Here is a 24,263-nt window from a genome sequence, read left to right on the forward strand (position 1 = left end):
TAAGTGACTTGCCCAGGGTCACACAGCTAGTAAGTGTCAAGTGTCTGAGGCTGGATTTGAACTCAGGTACTCCTGAATCTAGGGCCAGTGCCACCTAGCTGCCCCCTCTTCTTTTTTTTTTTTCAACTAAAATGGGATTTCATTGATATCATAGCCCCATTACACCCAGGAACAAGACCTTGTTACAACATACTACTAAAGAACACTTCAGTCAGGGGAGCCAAACCAAAATTGGGTCCCAAGACTGGTCTTTATTTGACCTTCTTCTTGGGGTGCTGATTGTTGGTCTAGTTGCACTTTTTCTTACAGCAGTTTACAATGCAGGGGTGCAGGTGGCCATAAAACTTATGGCAGATCATTTTGTCACAGTTGTACTTCTGAGCCAGCTGATGAAGGGAAGGCTCAATGATGCCCCCCCAACACTCCCCCAGCCCCCACAGACACAGCACCAAGTGCAGAGTGGACTCGACTCTTTCTAGATGTCATAGTCAGAGAGAGTCCGGCCATCTTCTAGCTGCTTTCCAGCAAGAGTCAGACATTGTTGATCTGATGGGACACCTTCCTTGTCCTAGATTTTGGCTTTGACATTCTTGATAGTATCACTGGGTTCAACCTCAAGAGTGATGGTCTTGGGTCATGGTCTTCACGAAGATCTGTATCTCTGCAATGCTGTGCTCTAAGCTCAGCCACCTCACATGGGCCTGGCAAAATTATAATGATTGGAAGTCTAGTAGGCATTGGGGAGTGGTGATGACATGAGGTGCCAGCGCCATGGCAATGGCTACATCCAGTGGGTGGAGCACCATGGGGTTTGCAGAGCTCCAGGCCAGTGCGCACTGAGGCATAAAAACATCAAATAACAATTAATTCTTTACAATTCCCAAATCATTATTAAATATCTTCAACTCTACATCCTGTGTCTCAAACTCAACATGTACAAAACAGAATGTGTGTCTCCTTAAAATCTACCTTCACCCTCTTTCCTTTTCTGTTTGGAGGTCAGTACCATTGTCCTTCTAGTCACCCAAGTTTTCAAGCTCAGTCATTTTCACTTCACCTTATCACCAATATCCACTCAGTTGTCATTGCTTATCTATTTCATCTGAACAATATCTCCCATGTCCATCCCCTTCTGTCTACCAACCACTCATCACCTCTGGCATAGACTATTACAATATCCTCCTAATTGATCTTTTAGGTCTCCAAATCATTGTCTACATGGCTTCTAAATTGATGTTCCTAAAATCCAAGTCTGTGTTATTACCATACTCAAAATTTTTCAATGCCGTCTTGTTGCCTTTAGGATAAAAACCAGCCCTTTAAATTTATCTTTTAAAGCCTTAGATGACCTAGCTCTGATCAACCTTTATAGGCTTGTTATGCCTTCCTATCCTTCATGTACTCTATGCTCCAGCCAAGCTGGTCTATGTGTTGTTCCCATACAAAGCATTTCATCTCCAGGCTCTGTATCTTGTCCCAAACTGTCTTGAAGCCTTAGATTGTTTTTTTCTCTGCACCTCTTCCATTTCAACATTCTACTTAAGGACCCTACCCTGCAGGAGTCCTAACCTGATACCCACAGTTGTTAGTCCCTCTTAAATTATCTTTGTATTTACTTTGTATATTTGTTTTATTACTTAAACATATTTTATATTGAATTTTAAACTTCAAACTATATTAAATATTGAGTTCTGAATTAATAAAATCTGTATGTCCACTTCTAGTAAAACCTAATCTCTACTAAATACTATTAATGTATGTTTTTAATAGTATGTGTATGTTCATATGTGGTTTCTCCCAAGAGCTTATGAGCACCTTGAGAGTAGCACATATTTTATTGTTATTTATATATCCTCAGAACCACTTAGCACAGTGACTGGATCATATTAAATACTTAAAAATTCTTATAGAAAGAACAAATGAATAGATGAATAAATAGATGACAATTAGTTTTTTGACCCCTACTCTAGAATTTTTTTTACATTGAACAATATTATATTAGACTACTATAGGTTGGAAGGACAGACATGCTAGGATTTCCTTGGTTTTATTTTATTGTCCTGGTGTATACTGATAGATAATTATAATAAAATGGGGAATGAGAAAAATGTAATCAAAGAAGTATAAAGGGCTACAAGAATGCAAACATGAGAAGTTATAAACAGCTAGAGCATCATATAAGACTCACTTGGGGAGGTTGCATTTGACCTAAGCTTTAAAGGAGGAGTAAGATTTCAATAAGTAGAGATGCTGAGGAAGAATATGCTAGGTAGAAAGAAGCGTGGGAGCAAGGGTATGAAAGTAGGAAATAACAATGATCATTTAAGGAATGGGGAAAAGGCTAGTTTAGTCAGTGAGTAAAGATGGATGGGGTGAGTTGGGACCATACTGTGCAGAGTGTTGTATGTAAGTCTTAAGAATTTACATTTTCTCACGTAAGCAGTGGAAAATGGCATTAGGAAGAGAGTATTCTTGGAATGTGAAGGCTGGATTAAAAAAAGGAGAGACTGGAGTCAGGGAGAGCAATTAGGGAAGTATCGCAATGGCCCAGGTGAGAATTAATGAAGGTCTGAGCCTGGCTGGTGATGGAGTGGGGCAGATTGTAGGGGTCGAAACATGGGGTGGGAATAAAAGGCAAGAGGCGGGATTCATAGCTGTAATTAATGTGTAATTTCTAAGAATATACCCCCTAGTGAATAAAGACCATTGTACTGTAAAAGGCTTGCCTATCTTTGGTTCTATAAAATAATATCTTTAAGTATTTTCCTGTCTGAAACGGCAGTTCAGAATGTATACCCTCCATCTTTTTGGACATAAGGCCACCGTTGGCTCCTATTGGCATCTCAGGCTTTCATGGTATAGGCACTGGCTCCATGTCTAACACACTGCCTGGTGAAATGCGACTTGAATATGATTTGAATCCCCTTCACAAACAAGGAGAAGAAAGTGTGTCTCTCATGGGATATCACATAACCATTAAGGAGGGTGCAGGCACAGTCTGTTTACTTTCAAAACGCAGAGAAATAATAAAATCAGTATTGGCAGATATTGTCATGAAATGACTTGAATGAAAAGGAGTCATTTCTATATGAGCCACATGGACCTTATATACTCACTTTCCATACTTGGGCATGGTCACATAAAATTGCCTTCTACTAGTACATGACCCAGAGTAAATGTTTGCCTCTTTCAGTGGTCCAGGATAGAAGTCTTCCCAGATCTCAGTTATGGAAAAACATTCATCCACATAGTAAATAAACAGAGATATCAGTTCAAGGTCTGTCACTTGAGGTCATTTAAAAAATTTTACTTTATTAACTCTCATATGTGGATCTTTCTTAGAGACAGGTTGATATAATGAAGGTATCTCTGGGCATGGAGTTCCAAAGATGAATTGATACTGTGTGACTCTGTAATCTCTTTCAGCCTCAATTTTATTACCTGGAAAATAGGAATAATAATAGCACCTACCTCCAAGGGTTTGTTATGAGGATAAAAAATGAGATGATAATGACAAAGTATTCAGCAAAATGTAAAGTGCTATCTCTTAACCAAACAAATAAGGGGAGTAGGGAGAGGACATTAACAACTAGAGACTCAGGAAAGGCTTCTTATATGAACCTCCAAAGAAGCTAAGGATCTTAAGAAGTAGAGGAGGGGAGACAGTGCCTTCCACACATGGACACAGCCTGGGCAAAGGCATACAGGCAGGAAATGAAATGGCAACTTCAAGAAGCAATGAATAGGATACTTTATCCAGATCACAGAGTGCATGAAGGGGATTTAAATTTTTAAAAAGTCTGGAAAGAGAGCCTGGAGTCAGTCTATAAAGGGCTTTAAATGACAAGCTAAGGAACTTATATTTTATATTAGGAGAAATAATTATAATAATAGCAAATTGCTGACATTTGTGTAGTGTCTGCTATGTGTCAGACACTTTACTAAGCATTTTACAATTAATTATCTCATATGATCCTCACAACAACTATGAGAGATATATGCTATTGTTATCACAACTCTACAGATGAAGAAATTGAAGCAAAGAGAGGTTAAGTGACTTGCCTAGGGTCACCCAGCAAGTAAGTGTCTTAAGTCAAATTTGAACTTAGAGCTTCTTGACTCCAGACCTGATAGTATTTTCATTCTGCCCTCTAGAGATTTCTTGAGCTTGGGTGTAGGGTAATATGGTCAGACCTGAGTTGGGAAGATTATTTTGGCAGCATTGTACAAGATGGATCAGAGATGGAAGAGCTTAGAAACAATGAAACCAGCTAGGAAGTTATCAATAATTTAGTAGAGAGGAGATGACAACCTGATTAGAGTAGTAAATGTTTGATTGTAGAGAAAGGAACAGAAATGAGAGGTGTTGTGGAGGTAGAATTGAAAAGACTTGGTGAAAAGGAGGTTACCTTAAAACGATAGGTACTATTTATCTAAAACCATCAGCAAGCATTATCTGTAATGGGGATTAGCTAGAAGCCTTCCCAATGCAATCAGGGATGAAGCAAGGATGCCCATTATGACTTTTATTATTTAATATCATACTAGAAATGTTAGCTATAGCAATATGAGAAGAAAAGGAAGCTAAATTAATTAGAATAGGTAATGAGGAAACAAAACTATCACTCTTTGCAGATGATATGATGTTATACCTAGAAAATCATAAAGAATCAACTAAAAAGCTTTTTGAAATAGTTAACAACTTTAGCAAAGTTTCAGGATACAAAATAAACACACATAAATTATCAGCATTTCTATATATTACCAACAAAGTCCAGAAACAACAGATAGAAAGAAAAATGCCTTTTAAAGTAACTGTGGCCAGTGTACAATACTTGATAGTCTACTTGCCAAGACAAACGCAGGAATTATATGACCAGAACTACAAAACACTTTTCACACAAATAAAGATAGATGTAAATACTTGGAAGAATATTATTGCTCATTGGTAGGCCAAGACAATATAATAAAAATGACAATCCTACCTAAGTTTATTTATTTAGTGCAATACCAAACTATTAAAAATATTTTATAGATGTAGAAAAAAAATAACAAAGTTCATCTGGGAAAAAAATTTTAAGGATATCATGGGAATCAATGAAAAAAATACAAAGGAAGTTGGTCTAACAGTACCAGATTTCAAACTGTATTATAAAGCAGTAATTAACAAAACAATGTGGTACTGGATAAGAAATAGAGAGATGGATCAGTGGAATAGAATAGGTACAAATCACACTATAGTAAATTACTATAGTAATCTAGTATATGATAAATTCAAAGATCCAATCTTTTGGATTGTTTGTTTTTTTGTTTTTTTTTTTTTTAGTGAGGCAATCAGGGTTAAGTGACTTGCCCAGGGTCACACAGCTAGTAAGTGTTAAGTGTCTGAGGCCGGATTTGAACTCAGGAACTCCTGACTTCAGGGTCGGTGCTCTATCCACTGCGCCACCTAGCTGCCCCAGATCCAATCTTTTGGAACAAAAACTCATTATTTGACAAAAACTTCTGGGAAAACTGGAAAACAGTATGACAGAAGCTAGGTATGGAACAATATCTTACACCATATACTAAAATAAAGTCAAAATGGGTACATGATTTACACAAAAAGGATGATTCCATAAGAAAATTAAGAGAGTATGCAATCATTTATCTGTCAGATTTATGGGCAGAGGAGGAATTTAGGACCAAAGATGATATAGAAAGTAAAACAAAATGTAAAATAGATCATTTTGATTATATAAAATTGAAAAGTTTTTGCATACACACACACACACACACACACAAACTAATGTAACCAAGATTACTAGGAAAGCAGAAAAATGGAAAAGATTTTTTGAAACAAATATCTCTGATAAAGGCTTCACTTCTCAAATATGTAGAGTAAAATTTATAAAAATACAAGTCATTCCCTAATTGATAAATGGTCAAAGGATATGAACAGGCAGTTTTTGGACAAAGAAATCAAAGCTATCTATAGTCATATAAAAAAAAAACGCTCTAGATCGCTATTTATCAGAGAAATGCAAATTAAAACAACTCTGAGGTATCACTTCACACTTCTCAGAGTGGCAAATACAATAAAAAATGGAAAATATTGGATGTTGGAGGGGATGTGGGAAAGATGGGATGGATGCTAATCCACTATAGAATTGTGCATACCCTTTGATCCAGCAAAACCACTGCTAGCTTTATATCCCAAAGACATCTCCAAAAAGAGAACAAGACCTATTTGTTCAAAAACAATTTTAGTAGCTTTTTGTGGTAGCTAAGAATTGGAAATCAAAGAAATGTCCATCAATTGGGGAATGGCTAAACAAACTGTGGTATATGATGGTGATGGAATATAATTGTGCTATAAGAAATGACAAGCAGCATGATTTCAGAAAGGCCTGGAAAGACTTGTATGAAATGATGTATAGTGAAGAGAGCAGAACCAAGAGAACTTTGTGCACAGAGACAGCAATATTGTTTGATGAAGAACTAAGAAAGACAGAACTATTCCCAACAATACAGTAATCCAAGACAATCCCAAAGGACTATCAATGAAACTACTGATATTGATGGAACATAGACTGAAGCAAGCTATTTTTCACTTTTATTTTTTTCTTTTATTCAAATTTTCATATACAAAATTAATAATATGGTAATGTTTCACATAATCATACATATATAACCCATATCTGATTGCTTATTGCCTCAGAGAAGGGGGAGGGGAGGGAGAGAAAGAGGGATAAAAATTGGAACCCCAAACTATCAATAAAAATGTTTATTACTTTTAAAAAAAGAAAAAAATGGTGACTAATTAAATATGAGAGGCAAAGGAAAGAGTTGAAGGTGACTCTGAAGAAGTAATTTGAGGGACATAAAAGATGTCTCAACATGTTGAGGGTCCTCAACCGAAAGAGGGAAGGCTTTTTTGTTTGTTTGCTTGTTTGTTTTTTGCAGGGCAATGAAGATTAAGTGACTTGCCTAGGGTCACACAGCTAGTAAGTGTGAAGTGTCTGAGGTCAAATTTGAACTCAGGTCTTCCTGCTTTATCCACTGCACCACCTAACTGTCCCTGTAAGAGGGAAGTTTTAAAGGAAGAATGGGTTAGGTAAGGATGAGGATAGGAATAATGGCACCATTCTCTATATGTTGAAATTGAGATGCCTATTGGGCGTGCCACAGTAGATATCCACCAGGTATTTGTGATATAGGCAGGGAAAGCTGAGAAGAAAAATTAGGGGTGGACAAATAGATCAAGAGATCATTGAGATGATAATGGAACTCATGTGACCTGAGGAGGTCACAAGCATAGAGCTAATCAGAGTTTTTCCAAAAATATTCCTCTCACTTTAATGTTCCTTTAAAGTCAAAGGATCCCTTCTTTCTGCCTTGCAAAAGGTATTACTGTTTTGTTTTTGCTGCCCCCCCCGCCCAAAGCTACCCCCAAAAACATCTCAATCATAAAGCTTCTTTCCCATCCAACTGTCTGCAAAAATGGCAAGCAGCAAATTGCAATGTGGATGTTCAAAGTGACTCATCAGCACCGAGTGACACCACACTCTCATGCTTAATGTCAGCTAGGCTGCTTATTAACTGCTTCTCTGTTCTTTATTATCTAAATACAATTTTCTTAAGGGATGTAAGGCCAGGAACATGTTCTTTGTATCTAACAACATTTTATATCTTCCCAGTCTATGCTTCCCTCAACTAGAAAGATGACACTCTCTTGTCACTGATCAGACTTTGTAGTAAGTGAGAAGCACAGTGGCCCATTGGTAGTCCATTCAAGGCACTTTACTCAAACAGAAAAATGAGTAGGCAAACAGTTATGTATCCTTAATGTCCCAGAGATGTCTCACAAAAATTCAGAATTTCAGAACTGGAAGGACTCCCAGAGTTTATCCATTCAAATCCATATTCAAAGATAAATTCCCACCCTAAGAAAGAGACACCCAGCAGGAGTATTTACATGAATTCATACGAATTGTCTCTGTTCAGTTGTTTCCAACTCTTTCGACCACTTTTGAGGGTGTTCTTGACAAAGATATCAGAGGGGCTTGTCATTTCCATCTCCAGTTAATTTCATTGATAAGGAAACTGAGGCAAACAGGGTTAAGTGACTTGCCCAGGATCACACAGGTAGTAAATGTTTGAGATTGAACTTTAACTCAGGTCTTCCTAACTCCAGGATTGGTGCTCTATCCTTTGTGCCATCCAGCTGCCCATTCATACAAATAGAACTATGCAAAATAAGTAAAAATAGTATATGAGGGGGAGGAAAGGGCAGAAAGGAGGGATAGAGATTGGAACAGAAAAATCTAAATAAAATGTTTAAGCTGGAAAAAAAATTTAAGGTGGGGAGGGGTGTGCTAGAAAGGGTTCAGAAGGTACATATGTATTTATATACACACACATAAATATATATGTTGCACATATATGAGTTATTTAGGTCTTATTTATATAATAAGTATATTTAAACACATTTGTCATATATCATTTATATAAATCGATATGTATATGTTATTTATAAAACAGTTATTTAAAGATTTTAAAAACTAAGTTATATGTATTAGAATAAATCCAGGTATATCTAAAGGTAACAATGTAGAAAATTTACATTATATGTCATATACATGTGTATACATATATTATATCTATGTTTGATATATGTATAAAATATAATTATACATCACAAATAAAATTTAAAAGTATACACAGTTAATGTAATCATGTAAGTGGAAAAAATGGTACCAATAAAAAAATTTAAACTGGAGAGTTATGTATTTATGATGATCAAGCTTGTCTCCAAAGAAGAGATATGGACATGCATCTCTTTCTTCTTTGCAGAGAGAGGCAACTATAGAAAACACTAAATAGAGAAATAGAATAGAGAATACTAAATATGTTTGATTTGATCAAACTTGCATTTTTTCACTGCATTCATTACATAAATGTTCTAAGTTATAACTCTCTGTGATGTTAAGGCTAAAATTCTAGCTCGTCTTTCTAAAATATCTAATGAGTGGTCGCCAATAAATTATAAGCTTTAGCAAGAGTTAGACTTTTAAGCATTTATTAAGGAGAATAAGAATTTGGGAAAGAGAGAGAGAAAGGCCTACATTCTTCTATCTATTAAAGGGAGAGGACATTTCTAGCTCCGCTCTCCACCAGAGTCCAAAGGAAAGAGCGTGAGTCAAAGCGCCCAGCTCTTCCTTCTTCCTCCCACTAGCCAACGTCACTTCCTGATGCCAAAGAAAAGATGCATGTTCTTGCCCTCAAAGACCTTCCTTTCATGGCGGAACTTTTCTACAGTAAGTCTCCAGCAGGTGGCATCATTCCAATTGTTACAGTTAGGAGAAATATATTGGGAAATGAAGGTGATATAAAAAAGAAAAGATCAATAAAAATTTTTAAAAACTAAAATTAAAACATAAAACCATGATAATTAAAAATAATAAATAAAATATGTTAGTATTTTAATAATAAAAATAAAAAATAAAATAAAATCTTCTATCCCTTCAGATAGTGATCCAGAAAACACCTAATGACCTCAAGTTAGGGAGAACCTAGTACCTCCCAGTGTTCCATTCTCCTTTTGACCATCTTTAACTATCAACATTTTGTTAAGTTTTTGTTTTCCTTACATCAAACTGAAAACCCTCACTATATATTCTACCCATTGGTCTGATTCATGCCATCTGAAGACAAGAAAGACAAGCTTGATTCTTATTTTTCATAAGAGTACTTCAAATATTTAAAGGTAGCTTTTGCACAAACCACACTCTGTTTCTTCTATAGATTTAACATCTCCCATCCTTCTGATGAATTTTCCCATGGCATGGTCTCCAGGCATTTCACCATTCTGATACTTTCTGAATCTGCTCTATCTTGTCAATTTTCTTCCTAATACATCCTCCAATAACAGAGCTTAATTCACTTATGTGGCAGATTACAGTAGGAATATGTCAGGAGTGGACTAGAGCTCACCAGGGAGCCAATTAATAATTTTTCAGTGTGAGCATGTACACTTCAGAAATCAGCAAACAGTACAAATCGGGGATTGGTTTATTGTTTTGTTAATTGTCTGGACTTAAGAAAGTGAAGGGCAAAGTACAAATGATACAGGTTAAACTAAAAATATGTTGCACATGCTTCACCCCCCCCCATACCTGCCTCAGAGAATTGATTGTAAACATTTACCATCACATCCCTAGAGTGTCTTTTCCCTCATTCTATATATTTTGTCTTTCTGCAGAACAACCTTGGATTATATTCTTTTAGGGGCAGAGTCATACTTTTGGCTCATATTAAGCTCATAGCCTCCCCAAACCCTCAGCTCTTTTACACATAAACTGTTGTCTCATCATTCTTACCCCATTCTATGCTCATACAATTATGTTTTAACCCTTTTCCTTCATACCAATGAACAAGTAGCTATGGCAGTAAGGCAGGAATGATGACTTAACACACTCTCATGAAGACACATGTATGCTTATAGACAGCAAATAGTATCTATCATGTATAATTTGACCAAGACATAGTCCTTAGCCAAGGATGCCCAGGAAGAGGCAAGCAATTGTAGAATTGTAGAATTTTAGGAAGCACTTAATCCAGGAGCCTGATGTTATGGATGTAGAAAATGAAGGTCAAAAGGGTTGATCAAATATGAACCTAGTCCTTCTGATTCCCCATCCAGTACTTAACCCTTTATACCACACTGCCTCTTGTCAAACCTAAAGAATTCTGGAATAGAAAGTGGGGAATGTGACAAGGAGGATGCAAGAAAAGCAGATTTACCATGTCTTGAATTGGTTCTCATTAGCTGACCAGCTCACTCCCTCCTTTGAACTCCATAAGGCAACAACAACAAGAATACCATGATGCTGGTGGGTTGATGCATGCTGCTCATTGCCAAGTAGTCAAGATAAGTTATTACTGTGTGAGATACTTTTAGCTTTTCCTCTTGAGATCGTTACAGGCCTATATGATTCAGGGTAACCCTTCATCCTCAGTGTTGGGATTTCAGCACCTCACAACAAGCTGTATGAGCTACAGTATCTTCTTTGGAACCTCTCCATTCAGATCTGGGTCCAGAAAATACTGTAGTGTCTTATTTTCTCTATGTTTCTAGGAGAGGGCCACATTCATTTGTTTCTAATTATGGGCAGCAGGAAGGAATTGTTGAACTGGTACTGGAAAGAGCTTATCATTACTAGAGTTAGTTGCCAGTGATTAGAATAGGCCTCAGGTGGGGCAACTAGGTGGCACAGTGGATAGAGCACCAGCCCTGAATTCAGGAGTACCTGAGTTCAAATCCGGCCTCAGACACTTGCTAGCTGTGTGATCCTGGGCAAGTCACTTAACCCTCATTGCCTGAAAAAATAAAAACAAAAACAAAAACAAAACAAAAGAATGGGCTTCAGGTGAGGCTAAGTAGGATCATGACTGAGAATGTAATCATGGGACACATTCACTTGTACTGCCCAAGTACATTAAGGGAATATTAAGGGATATTAAGGGAAGATGATATTATGTCTACAAACAGCTGAAAACGCTTGATTGGAAGTTGATGTTGTCAACACAAGACCAAAATACCTTACCTAACAATTGTAGTAGTTAGAATTCTAATCTGAAATATCCATTCTTCTAAACAACATGGGAAGAATCAATTAATGTCTAAGCCTCAGTTTCTGAACCAATAAAATGGAAATAAAGATAGCTGCTAGGACTTCTGGTTAAGATAATTAAAAGTTTCCAGATAAGCCCAGCTCCCTTGGAAAACACACAAGCAAATATTTAACTTTAACAGGGCATCAGATAAAGCAATAACAAAAATGAAAGGAAAAGGTAGGTAAGATCCTCCATGTAATCCAGGATTGCACAAGAAGGTAGCCAGAAGCCCTCAGGAAATTTGATCAGGGCTGAAACCAGGCCCAATCTCTAGTAAACAGGGCTTGAAATCAATAGGATCTTGGTCCTGGGCTGTCAAGAGTTAGACTGGGGATGGAGACAGGGCTGGAAAATGTCTGCTTGCCTAAGACTCTTCCAAGAGATCTCAACCTAGCTATCCTCTCAGAGGTACAGTAGGAGACAGGGCCGATCACCTATGTGTGGCTACTCAGGTCAGTTCCCCATGGCACATGATCAGCCTACATTGAAGTGGTAGAAATGAGATGGGGAGAGGAAGAGCTCTCCAAAAAGGCTGATGCTAGAATGATCTCTGGCAACCAATCAGAGAATTTGAGGTGCAGCACGTGATGGATCCAAGCCCCAAAGGTGAATTTCAAAAAGAGAAAAAAGCAGATACAGTGCCAAGGCCAACACCTCCATAGGGACACAAGGAGATGAAGGTAAAAATCATGGATTATGAGAGAAGGTAAACACTGATTCTAATCTACTCATGGCAAACTATGATAGCTTAGTATCAGAAACATGCAGGGTAGAGAGGGGACAAGACCAGGTACAGCCTGCTGACCACATCTGAGTGTAAGGGAAGAGTCAGAACTTTAGCCTGTTATAAAGACTCTATCTTCAAGATGATGTGGAATAAAAGCTCAGAATATTATTATGAAGAAACATTATGGATTAAGAGAATTGTGAAAGATAAACCCCAAAGAGAATACCTGCAAATCTGTGCAAAGAGAGCAAGAAAAGGGGGAAGAAGGAGAAAAGAAAGAAGGGGAGAAAAGTAGAAGAGGAAGAAGAATAAGGAGGAGGGGTGGAAGAAGGAAAAGGGCAAGGAGAAGGAGGAGGAAGAAGAGGAGGAGGAAGAGAAAGGAAGAGCAGAAGGAGAAGTAGAAGAAAAAGAAGTAGGAGAAGGAGACGAAGAAAGAGAAGGAGGAGGAGGAGGATGAGGAGAAGAAGAAGGAGGAGGAGGAGGAGGAGGAGAAGAAGAAGAAGAAGAAGAAGAAGAAGAAGAAGAAGAAGAAGAAGAACTTATTTACAAGTTCTCCAACAGTAAATGGAAGAAATGAAGGAAGATAGAAAATAAATTAAGGAATATCTAGGGCAAAAGAGGGAAGAAGAATAAACAACACAGCATAAGGTAGAAAGTATGACACAAGTAGTAGATTCCCTTAAAATTGGCATGGAAAAAGCAGAACCCCTTGATTTATTGAGACAAGACATAATCAAAGTATAAACAAACAAACAAATAAATAATTAAATAAATATCTAAAACAACTGGCATGGGGCAGCTAGATGGTGCAGTGGATAGAGCACCAGCCCTGGAGTCAGGAGTACCTGAGTTAAATCCGGCCTCAGACACTTAACACTTGCTACCTGTGTGACCCTGGGCAAGTCACTTAACCCCAATTATCTCACCAAACAAAAAAAAACAAACAAAAAAACCCAAATAAAACAACTGGCATGAAATCCTTATTGAAGAAAGAGAATTCAAGAATGATTAGATCCTGAAATCTGTGACCAAACCAAAAACTTGGATACCACATTTCTGGAAAGCATAATAGAAAACTACTCACTTCCACTACAGCCAGAGGATAAAGTGAAAATTGAAAGAATCCACCATTCATGTCCTAAAAACACTTTCCAAGGGATGTGTTAAATAATATCAAGGCTTTCCAGGTGAAAAAAAAAATTCTTTAAGCAGCCAGAAAGAAAGAGTTCAAGTAGTAAGGAACCACAGTCAGAGTTATACAAGACTATCCCACAACTGTAAAGGAGAAAGATTCTGGAATATAGTATAAAGGAAATTACATAGAACAAAGAATATCTTACCATTCCAAACTAAACAGGTAGGAAAAATGATTTTAATATATTTGAAGAATTTAAAGCATTCCTGCTAAAAAAAGATAAAAAGTAGGTGGAATTTTTGAAATGAAAACAAAGGAAACATGAGAAAGGTGCTGAAGAAGGCTACTTTCCAGCAGTTGGAAAATGCAAAGTGATGATCAAGAATTCACATCCCTTGGCATGAGGATATATATATATATATATGTGTGTGTGTGTGTGTATATATATATATGTATATATGTATATATATGTGTGTGTGTATATTATATATATATATATATATATATATATATATATATATATATATAAAAACCTCGCTGTTTTCAAGAGTCAGAAAGAGAAAGTCAAGAAAGACAAACACAGGCCTTGGCAGTTGTTCTGTTGATATGAAGTCAGCAAGGTATAGCAAGTAATTGATGGAGGGGGAAAGAAATTATCTATTTATTTTTACTAAAGTGTATGAGAAGAGTATATAAATATAGTGTAAAGGGATGGAAGGAATGGGCATCTACTTGAGCCTCAGTTCTATATAAAATAGGCAAATGAAGTCTGAATGCACATACAAATTTGATTTAGAAATACATATATTTCAAAAGGGAAACAGGCAGAATAAGGAAGAGGGAAGATAGGGGTTTTAAAGGGAGAATAGAGTTGGGAAGTGAATAAATACAAAAAAAACCCAAAATTCATCATTAGAGACAGATTATAAATGATTGGTTAAAAAGAGAAAAAAGGTAAGTATATTGAATATTATTAGGGGTCTGGGATAAATAAAGATAGGAGATAACTCTTCATAATAGATTGCTAGTGTTGATGTCATTCATTTTATTTCCTTATGTTTATATTCTTCTTTGTAAAGTGGTAAGGGGGAGGAATAGGATGAGAAGAGAATTATAAAGGGATAGGATTGAGAGAAAGCATGATTAATAACCATAATAGTGACTGTGAATGGTTAAAACTCACCTACAAAATGAAGTAGGATAACATGATGTATTTGAAAGCAAAAGACTGTTTATGAGGAAAATATTTGAAACATAAATATCTAGAAAATGTTAAAATAATGGATGCAGAAAATGTATTATGATTCAAGAAAATTTTAAAAATCATGAGTGTCACTAATGACCTCTTATAAGGCAACAAAAAATGATTCAAAGAGATCATCAGAAAACCTACAGTATGTTTAATAGCACCACAATTCACATAAAGTCAGGAAAATTCAGTATTGACATTGTTTATTTTCTTGCTATAATATATTTAACCATTTGCAGATAAATTTCTGTAATCATCATGGAATATGAATAAGTCTGCATGGTTCACTGCTTTTGCACTTAAAGAGATCTGTGATTTCATCATTGTGGATACTACTTTCACCCACACTCATCATAACAACTCCACATATTTATAAGTTTTCTATGAGGCAAAGTGGCAAAAAAGCCATCCCCTTGATGACAATGAGTCTCCCTGAACTTAGGCTACTAGATGATAGACACATACTTTGTCTTTGGGCCCATGATTGAAACTGCCAGAATCAATCATATATATATATATATATATATATATATATATATATATATATATATATATATATATATATATATATATATATATATATATATATATTCTCACTCTTTGACTCTGAGTCACCTTGCAGTAACCAATTTTCTCTCTTTTCTGATGTATAGATGGATGAAGAATTGGAACTAACATTTGCAATATCTACATGTACTAGTGATTATCACAAAAAGATCCAAAATGCTGAATGATCTCACTGGGTTAACCAATAGGACCTATAATCCTCTTTATTCTTCCAGCTGGATGAAACCTAGTGTCACTTGACTCCATATATTGTTTTAGTTATCCATCCACAAACACTCCCTCAGTGTAAATTTTACAAGGAAACAGCATAGACCTTCTGTGGATTTTACTGAATCTTTCATCTTTATTTTCTAATGCATTCATGATGATGATGATTTTAACATTTACATTTTATAACAAGACTCTGGATTTACTCTCCCAACACCCACTCGAATTAACAGTTTACATCCTGAGAGTTCAGCTAGCTACATCTCCACTCAGAATCCTACAGGTAATCCTAAAAGATTGAGAGTATCTTCTAATGTTTTTGCCTCAAGACCTTATTCAGGTTTGCTTAGCTTCCAATACCAATTTCCAGTCATCTGCTAGTGACACTACCTCCACAGGATGATTTGACTAACTAGCATCCCCTAAATATCATTAATAATAATAATGAAAATAATAAATTATTATTAGCTTTGGTAATAGAATATTTACTGATAGTCAATACTGATATACAATAAGACTCGAACTATAAAAACACATTCCTTGGCACTAGGGTATACTCCTCCCTTTACCACCTCAGTCTCTATGATAGTGGGCTCAACCTTAAAATGGCTGCTATAAAACTTTCCATCAGTAAGTTCACTTCTGGGTAAGTCATTGATGAATGTGATTCATTTTCTAGCAGAACATGGAATTAGAGCTTTCAGTTTGGTCTACTGATGGGCTGGATCAGGCAGATCCCTTCTTAGGGCTGATTCCTTTCCTGGCCTTTCTGTTTGATCTCTGGTTGATCCTATGACTTTTTGAAGCTTACAAGCCTAGCATGATCCATTTTACCTTTATATTCATCTACCTAAGAATAGAGGGAAAACACATATTAACACAAAAGCAAAGAAAGAGAGTCATTATACATTTAGTGCTACAGTTCAAGAAGGGTAAGGAGAACATAGCACCCAATCTTCCCTTTCCCCCATCCTGTGTCTTTCTCCATTAGACCTTTTTGTATGTACTAATATTCTGGCTCAACAGCCAGTTAAAAGGTTTCTTCACCATAAAGTAAGAATAAATGAAAGAGTCACAGAATTGTGCACTGGGGGCAGGAAACATTTATTATATGACATCAGACATTTCTGAAAGCTGGGTTACCAAGCTACCCCACATGGATTGACAACAAACAAAGCATACTGTGCATGCTTTGAGGACTGAGTCCTCACTGGCCCATCCTCTATTACACATCATTTTATATTTCTAGCATTCCTTAAGAAGAAAGGATGAGTTACTAGGAAAAGCCATGGATTCAGAATCAAAATACATAAGGTTGAATCCTAGCTCCACTACAGACTTCCTGGGTAATATTGGGTAACACATACACTCTCTGAGCCTCAATTTTCTCCCTAGTAAAATTAAATCATTGACCTTGTTAATCTTTAAGAGTTATTGTTAACCCCAAAGATCATGATCCTCATGTGCTAGCCTGCCTTCCTAAATGCCTTCCTTGCTTAGTCAGAATTCCAATAGGTGAACAATAGAATGCAGAAATATATTAGCATCAGAAATAAACATCTCACTTCCAGCCAGGCATTAGCCAGTGTTGTTCAAATGTCTCCTTTTCAGTTTGCTTGTTTCACACTCACATACATTTTCTTTCTTTCTTCCTTCCTTCCTTCCTTCCTTCCTTCCTTCCTTCCTTTCTTTCTTTCTTTCTTTCTTTCTTTCTTTCTTTCTTTCTTTCTTTCTTTCTTTCTTTCTTTCCTTCCTTCCTTCCTTCCTTCCTTCCTTCCTTCCTTCCTTCCTTCCTTCCTTCCTTCCTTCCTTCCTTCCTTCCTTCCTTCCTTCCTTTCTTTCTTTCTTTCTTTCTTTCTTTCTTTCTTTCTTTCTTTTCTTTTTTTTTGGCAGGGCAATGGGGGTTAAGTGACTTGCCCAGAGTCACACAGCCAGTGTTAAGTGTCTGAGGCCGGATTTTAACTCAGGTCCTCCTGACTCCAGGGCCAGTGCTCTATCCACTGCACCATCTAGCTGCCCCTCACATATATTTTCAATTCTCTTTTTTTTCAGTCTTAGGAAGTACCTTAATTATTTCAACAATTCCAATTGTTGGATTGATCTGCCTTGGATACTATTAACCTGGGAATTTAACAAGAAGGCAACTGCGGCAAAATCAGATTGGCTATTTGAAATTGTATCCCTCAAATGGTAGTTGACATACAAACCATCAGTTAGTATAGGCAGTTGGGTATAGCCATGGAAGGTGTCATTTTACAATTTTTTTCTTTTTTTCTTATTAATGTATTTTGTCTTTATGCCCCAATTTTCCCCACCACCCCTTGTAGATTGAACTCTTTTTTGTAACTAAGAAAAAAACTATTCCACACAGCAATCTATCTAATAATATTTATTAATACATTAACAAAGTGTTTATATATACACATACACACGTATTATATATAAATGTGCATATGTATATATATATGTATATAAATATATAATTTTTCCTAGTTGTAACCTACCTTAAGTAGACTTACACAGTCATTCTGAGACTTAGCTTTTTCATGAGGAAAATAAGGGTTTTGGATTTGATATCTTACAAATCACATACTTATGATAATGATATTTATAGATGAAATTTCTATTGTGTCCCAAATATCTTAATTCAATTTTCTTTCTTTCTTTCCTTCTTTCTTTCTTTCTTTCCTTCTTTCTTTCTTTCTTTCTTTCCTTCTTTCTTTCTTTCTTTCCTTCCTTCTTTCTTTCTTTCTTTCTTTCTTTCTTTCTTTCTTTCTTTCTTTCTTTCTTTCTTTCTTTCTTTTTGTGGGGCAATGAGGGTTAAGTGACTTGCCCAGGGTCACACAGCTAGTAAGTGTCAAGTGTCTGAGGTCGGATTTGAACTCAGGTCCTCCTGAATCCAGAGCCGGTGCTTTATCCACTGTGCCACCTGGCTGCTCCCTGTCTTAGTTCTATTTTAAACTGTACCCTATACAGTTAAGGCTTCAATAGCATTTGACTCACATAATCTCAATTGAGTGTGACAACTGACCTGTTAAGTAGATATTGCAGGTATTATTGTGCCTACTGTTAAGGGCTAAAATTCTAGCTAGTCTGTCTAAAATATTTAATGAGTGGTCGCCAATAAATTATAAGCTTTAGCAAGAGTTAGACTTTTAAACATTTATTAAGGAGAATAAGAATTTGGTAAAGAGAGAGAAAGGCCTAGATTCCTATCTATTAAAGGGAGAGCACATTTCTAGCTCCGCTCTCCACCCGAGTCCAGAGGAAAGAGAGCAAGACTGAGCGCCAGTCTCTTCCTTCCTCCTCCCACTAGCCCGCGTCACTTCCTGACACCAAAGAAAAGACTCCTGGTCTTGCCCTCAAAGACCTTCGCTTCATGGGCAGAACTCTTCTACAGTAAGTCTCCAGCAGGTGGCGTCATTCCAATCGTTACACTACTTTACATATGAGGAAACTGAGTTTCAGAGAAATAATGTGATGTGCTCAGCCCTAGGTAGTGTATAAATTTCAGAACTGAAATTTCAATCAAGATGTTCCTGAATTTTGGGTGAGATTCTCCCAACGTATATTTTCATGGGTTGCCTTTGAAAATGGTGTGGGAGCATACTTCTTCCCTCTACTTGTCCAGACAAGTTAACTAGAAGAGCTGTTAAAAAAAAATGTATACTAGATATGTCAGAGGAAAATAGTTGAGGGAAAGCACAACCATTAAACAGGATTAGGAAAGATTGTTTGTAGAAGCCTAAATTTTAGCTTGGACTTGAAAGAATCCAGAAAAATCTATTGATCTGCTGGTCAATAAATGTTACTTGGGGCAGCTAGGTGGCACAGTGGATAAAGCACCAGCCCTGGATTTAGGAGGACCTGAGTTCAAATCTGACCTCAGACACTTGACACTTACTAGCTGTGTGACCCCGGACAAGTCACTTAACCCTCATTGCCTCACAAAAATAAATAAATAAATAGAAACATAAATAAGTAAGTAAATAAACAAATAAGTAAATACATTTAAAAACTGTTACTTAAGTGCCTACCATGTGCCAAGCACTGTGTTAAGTTTTGGGAATACAGAATCAAAAGACAGTCACTGCCCTAAAGGAGCTTACAAATGGATGCAACAACAATCAAACAAATAAATACCAAGTATCTATATATACAGTAAATAGGAAATAATTAAGACAAGGGAAGGCACTAGAATTAAGAGGGGTTGCAAAAAGCTTCCTGTAATAAATGGGGTTTTAGTTGGGAGTAAAAGGAAGCAGGGAATGTCAGTAAGCAGCGCTGAGGAGAGAGGGCATTCGGGGCATAGGAACAGTCAGAGAAAGTTATGAGTCAAGAAAAGAAAGAGTTGTGTGTGAGAAGGAGCCAAGAGACCAGTATCACTAAATCATAGATTATTTGGCATCAAACTGGAAAGGTGGGAGGTTATAAAGTGTTTTGAATGAGAAATAGAGTATTTTATATATGTTCCTGGTGGCAGTAGGGAGCCACTAGAGTAGGGGAGTGACAGGGTTACAGCGTGTTTTAGGAAAATCATTTTGGTGGTTGAATAAGGATGGATTGGAGTAGGGAGAGAATGGAGGCAGGCAGGCAGACCCACCAGCAGCTATTGCAATAATCCAGGAGTGAGGTGATAAAGGCCTTCACCAGAGTGCTGGCAATTTCAGAGAAGAGAAGAGGTCGTACTTTAGAGATTTTTCAAAGACTTTGGTAATAAACTTGATATTGGGGCAGGGTTGGGGGGTAGGGTTTGAGAGCTGAATGTATTGGGGGTATAGTGTTGCCCTGGACAATAACAGAGAACTTGGGGAAAGGGGAACAATTTATGAGGAAAGATAATGAGTTCAATTTTGGACATGTTGAATTTAAGATGTCTCCAGGGTATCCAGTTTGACATATATGAAAGGCATTTGGAAATATAAAATTGAAGTTCAATAGAGGGGATGGAATAAGATAGATAGGTTTAAGAATTGTCAGTAAAGAAATCTTAATTAAATCTTGGGAGCTGATGAGATCACCCAGTGAAATAGTATAGAGGGAGAAGAGGAGAGGGCCCAGGAGAAAATCCTTTGGGTCATCTGTTATTGTTTGTCCTTCATTCTTTTTTTTATTCTTTTTTATTTTATTTTTTTGTGGGGTAGGGAGGGTTAAATGACTTGCCCAAGGTTACACAGCTAGTAAGTGTCAAGTATCTGAAGCTGGATTTGAACTCAGGTCCTCCTGACTCCAGGGCCAGTGCTCCATCTACTACACCACCTAGCTGCCCTATCTGCAGTTAGAGGGAATGATCTGAATGAGGACCCATCAAAGTAGTCTGAGAAACAGTGGTCAGAAAAAACATACTATGTGAAAGTAAAGGAATATTTTTGTGAAGAAAGAAATTACATATATGAGGAATTCAAAGAAAGATGAGAAGTAGTAGTAATTCAGAATGATATAAGCAGATTAGGAGAACATAATGACTATGATAATATAAATGCAAAGATCACCAAATTGAAGTTGAACACTATAAAATTGTAAAGATCAGTCTTGGTCCCAGAAAAGAGATGAGTAACTACACCTCCCTCTTTTCAATAAAGATACTGGGGATTAAAAGTATAGAACATTACATACATTTGAGATCTCTCTGAATTGTTTTTTCTTTGTTATAAGGAAAGGCTCACTGCATAAATGATTGCATCGGTGTGATAATATTGATATATCCGTAAATGTATTGGTTTAGCCATAAATGTCTAAATAAAATGTTAAGAATTTAAAATACTAAATAAACCACTTTTTATACCTAAGAGGAAGTATACATAACACATTATGTTCAAGTTAAAAACTCACATTTCTCTACCACTCAAAACTTCTACTCTCACCCATATAATATAAAATGGCAATGCCTTTATCCTTATTTACAAAGGAGACTGTTAGGGGAAGGGACAAATAAGCAATAAGACTAGGTAATGAATTGGGATCTCTAGATTTACAGGACATTTCTATTTCTGCTGTATCTCTGTTTCTGAAAATGGTCAGTGGACTGACAGCACCAGACAGTAGAATAAAATTGGATTTAATTTAATTCAATTTATAAATTACTTACTCTGGGCAAAGTACTAGGATTGTGATGACTTCAAAAATAGATAATACACAGTCTCTGCCCTCCAGAAGCTTATAGCCCAGCAGGGAAGATAAAACACATATACACAAATAATTATAGTTCAAGGGAAAAATAAGAAATATAAACTTGTGGCTCAGAGGAGAAAGAGAACTCTTCTAATTGGGGCAATCAGAAAAAGCATCATGGAGGTGAGGTCATTCAAGCTAGGTCTTGAATAATGGGTGAGAATTTGACAGGCAAGGGGAAAGTATAAAAGAGGGTATTAAGGTGGGAAAATAATGTCTGTGTTTGGAGGATAGCACATATTCCTATTTCTTTGGAGCAGAGAAATAGTAACATAGAAGGCTAGAAAGGTAGGTTGGGGCCAGATTGTGGAGAGCTCAAAACAGAATTAAGGGAATTCAAAGAGAGCCATTTTCTTTCAATAGCTCCAAAAAGTCAACACATTCCATAACTACCTGCTGTCATGTCTGATTTAGATTTATAAAGCATTCCTTCATAAAGCCTTCTTTCCCTCAACTTTTGGTACTTAAAATTCATATGATGTAATGCAGTTAACTAATGCCACAATTTATTTTTATTTAGGACATTATGTAGGGAAAACCTGGAAGATAGTTTAATGGGAGTGATTCAGGGGAGTAGTAAGTGCTAATGCAAATATGATAAAGTAATAATGAGCCAGATTTCTGACCTGCAGGTCAGAGAGTAGGCTTGTGTAAGCTTGTTGATGGAAGGCGGTCTTGGCATTTTCCTGTTCCCTCAATGAGATGCAGATGCTCATTTCATCTCCATTCCATTCCTGCATTTACTAGAACTTCCACACTATCAAGTAATCAAGTAGCTATTATTTGTTATATACCTTTTATGGACCTGGTACTATGCAGAGTACTGGAATACAAAGAAAAAGCAAAACTTGTCCCCACCCTCAAGGAGTTTACATTTTTTTTTTGTGGGAGTTTACCTTCTAAGTGGAGGAGGAGACAACTCAGATATAACTATGGAGCCCAGTGTGGTGGTGAATCTTTTACAATCTCTGATAGTAGAGAAGGCTAAGACTAGTAGATCTCCTGAATTTGGGGCATGGGGTGGCATTGAGCTGCAAATAGGGCTAAAGACAATGGGATGTACACATTATGTCTTTCACCAATATGGTGAACCTCTAAGAGGAAAAGAGCCACCACATCCAAGGAGGGGTGAACTGGCCTGGATCAGAAATGGAGCAGATCAAATCATCTATGTCAATCAGCAGTGGGGCTAGTCCAGGAGGGGCTGCTGCACTTGTGGCCTCAGTGAAATAGGGAGACTCAGTCACCCCCCAAAATATATCTACAAAATACAAATGGGAAAGTAATGTTGCTGGGAGCACTGGGAAAGACCTTCAATGGAGGACTGTTTTTGAGCCATGTCTTGAAGGAAGACAAGACCATGCAAGTCATCTTTACAACCTAGTTACCAGCTCCCTTTCCAGCATTTTTCTAGATCACTCCCATTACCACACTCTACAATCCAGCCACAATGGATTTTTGGATATTCCTTAGACACAATCCTTCATCTAACAACTCCATGCCTTTGTCCTAAGCTCAAGCCCATGGCTAAAATGCACTTTCTCCACACCTCTATCTCTTATGTTGATTGACCAGAAGCCTCAAAGGACTCTAATAATAGGCATAGGTGTGAGTGATAGCTGGCTAGGACCATGGAGCAGGACACCTAACAGTTTGTAGTTGGAAAGAATATTAAAACATAGAATAGAATGTTGGAACCTTAAGGGTTGAGGCAAGATGGCAAAGGAAAGGCTGTAACTTTCAGAGATCCCTGTTATCCATCCTCATATCTTCAAAAAAAAAATGCCATGAGACAATTCTTGGAGCAGCAGAACCCACAAAAGAACAGATTAAAATCATTTTCCAGCCAAAGACTTCTTAAAAGGGCAACAGGGAAGGTCTGCTGTACTGCGGGGTGGGGGTGGGGGGTCAGGAGGGAGAGGAGGGCCACACAGATCCAGCCCTAGGCAGGCCACACTTCCAGAACCATCAGTGTAAGTAGCTGCTTCTGAAACTCAGCTCATGGACCTGTGAGGCAGTCCAGCAGTTGGCCTGAGGAAAATAGTAGGGGTCTCTGCAGGAGCAGAAGGAAGAGTGCTGCTGTGTTTCCCTATAAGCAGGTTCAAGTAGCAGTGACCCAGTGGGGAAGGGGAATAGGCAGGCCAAGCCAGCAAATACAGAGAATCAGACTTCAATCGGATTTCTGTTTCTAGGTTAAAGAGCAAGCAGGCCCGTGGTTACTTACAGACCAGATGAGCTGAGAATGAGCCTCTCCTTATATTGTACCACCTGGGACCCCCTGAAGCTTGGAACAGTGCATGATGAAAGTAGTGCTCCACTTTAAGGAGTTAAAAGTCAAGAAATAGGTGGGCAAGATAAACAGGCAGAAAAAGCAACAAACCATCAAAAGTTTCTTTGGTTACAAAGTAGAACAAAATACACTCTCAAAAGAAGATAGCAAAGTCAAAGGTACTACATCGAAAGCTTCCAAGAAAGATATGAATTGGTGTTAGGCCATGGAAGCACTCAAAAAGGACTTTGAAGATAAAGTAAGAGAGGTAGAGGTAAAA

At 37.2% G+C, this 24,263-nt stretch overlaps 1 pseudogene; it reads right to left on the reverse strand.

Moving 5' to 3' along the window:
• Positions 1-251: 251 nt before the first annotated feature.
• LOC122739383 lies at positions 252-22,454 on the reverse strand (annotated as a pseudogene).
• Between the last annotated feature and the right edge of the window lie 1,809 nt (positions 22,455-24,263).

This window comes from Dromiciops gliroides, chromosome 2 (assembly GCF_019393635.1).
Source record: "Dromiciops gliroides isolate mDroGli1 chromosome 2, mDroGli1.pri, whole genome shotgun sequence".
In the NCBI taxonomy this organism is placed as follows: Eukaryota; Metazoa; Chordata; class Mammalia; order Microbiotheria; family Microbiotheriidae; genus Dromiciops; species Dromiciops gliroides.